The sequence below is a fragment of the Octopus bimaculoides genome, chromosome 26 (assembly GCF_001194135.2).
Source record: "Octopus bimaculoides isolate UCB-OBI-ISO-001 chromosome 26, ASM119413v2, whole genome shotgun sequence".
NCBI classification, from domain to species: Eukaryota; Metazoa; Mollusca; class Cephalopoda; order Octopoda; family Octopodidae; genus Octopus; species Octopus bimaculoides.
Genome location: NC_069006.1, coordinates 2,419,763 through 2,421,526, shown reverse-complemented (window position 1 = coordinate 2,421,526; position 1,764 = coordinate 2,419,763). Strand labels below are relative to the sequence as shown.

Genomic DNA, 1,764 nt, shown 5'->3' with positions numbered 1-1,764 from the left:
TTACGACGACGAGGGTTCCAGTTGATCCGATCAACGGAACAGCCTGCTCGTGAAATTAACGTGCAAGTGGCTGAGCACTCCACAGACACGTGTACCCTTAACGTAGTTCTCGTGGATATTCAGCGTGACACAAGGCTGACCCTTTGAATTACAGGCACATCAGGAAGTAAGAGTGAGAGAAAGTTGTGGTGGAAGAGTACAGCAGGGTTCGCTACCATCCCCTGCCGGAGCCGCATGGAGCTTTAGGTGTTTTCGCTCAATAAACACTCACAACGCCCAGTCTAGGAATTGAAACCACGATCCTACGACCGCGAGTCCGCTGCCCTAACCACTGGGCCATTACGCCTCCACGCTGAAAATGGACAAGTGAAGCAAACAGGTGATTGCAGTGCGACATGAAACATAAGGTGGAATTCTGCTTTAAGCATCCCATATGACTTATTTTAGTTTTTGAAATTTTTAGAAAATTTGGGGTATCTGTGTTCTATGCACGGGAAGTCATACGTTTATGGAAAAAAAAAAAAAAAAAAAAAAAAAAAACTTTCAGTCCCTCTCCACACTTGTTCGAATTTTTAAAAAAATCAATTTAAAATACGGACAGGCCAAACTGTTCCTTAAATCTCAGCAATGGGCCACCCTTGAAGCATCATCATTCATCTAAATGTGTTTATTGAGAAAAAATATTGCAAAACATCAATACGTGTCAAAGTGACAAAGAAACTAGGAAGGTATCAGGTGGTCGTGGGATTTGCAGAAAAATAAAAGCTAAATAAAATAATTTTTTAAAATCTTTTTTTGAATAATCCTATGAATTCCTTCCTGTGTATAGAACACAAATTTGCAAAAGATTCTAATCAGCTATGGTTGGTGGTCCCAATATAGTAGTTACAGTAGATGAATTGAAATTCGTGCACAGGAAATACAGACAGGGAGTACATTACAATGTCACCTGAGTATTAGGAGGTACTGAATTAGACAATCTCAAAAACTGCTTCTTAACGATATGCCCTGAAAACAGTCAGTTAGCAGCAACCTTGGAATCTATTATACTCCAGTATGTCCTCCCAGGAAGTATCATATTTACTGATGAATGGATGGCATATCAGAACCTAGAGATTCATGGATTCTTAGACTTGACTGTAAACCATTCCATATCATTTGTGAATGATGCCACAAGTGTCCAAACAAATCAGGCAGAAAGAATGTAGGCTCGTGCCAAACATAAATATCACCAGCTTTATGCTACCCCCTCAGACTTGTTTCCTACATATTTGATTGAATTTGTGTGGCCGAAGAGGTACCCTAAGGCAGTGAGCTGGCAGAACCGTTAGCACGCCGGGCGAAATGCTTAGCGATATTTCGTATGCCGTGAAGTTCTGAGTTCAAATTCCGCCGAGGTCGACTTTGTCTTTCATCCTTTTGGAGTCGATAAATTAAGTACCCGTTACGCACTGGGGTCGATGTAATCGACTTAATCCCTTTGTCTGTCCTTGTTTGTCCCCTCTATGTTTAGCCCCTTGTGGGCAATAAAGAAATAAGAAACGTTAGCACGCCGGGTGAAATGCTTAGCGATATTTCGTCTGCCGTGAAGTTCTGAGTTCAAATTCCGCTGAGGTCGACTTTGTCTTTCATCCTTTTGGAGTCGATAAATTAAGTACCCTTTACGCACTGGGGTCGATGTAATCGACTTAATACCTTTGTCTGTCCTTGTTTGTCCCCTCTATGTTTAGCCCCTTGTGGGCAATAAAGAAATAAGAAGAGGTA

At 41.4% G+C, this 1,764-nt stretch overlaps 1 protein-coding gene across 1 annotated transcript in view; it reads right to left on the bottom strand.

Moving 5' to 3' along the window:
* LOC106880585 (cytochrome P450 3A9) overlaps positions 1–1,764 on the bottom strand; it is a 23,629-nt gene that overhangs the window by 12,919 nt on the left and 8,946 nt on the right. The gene's annotated exons all lie outside the window — the stretch shown is intronic.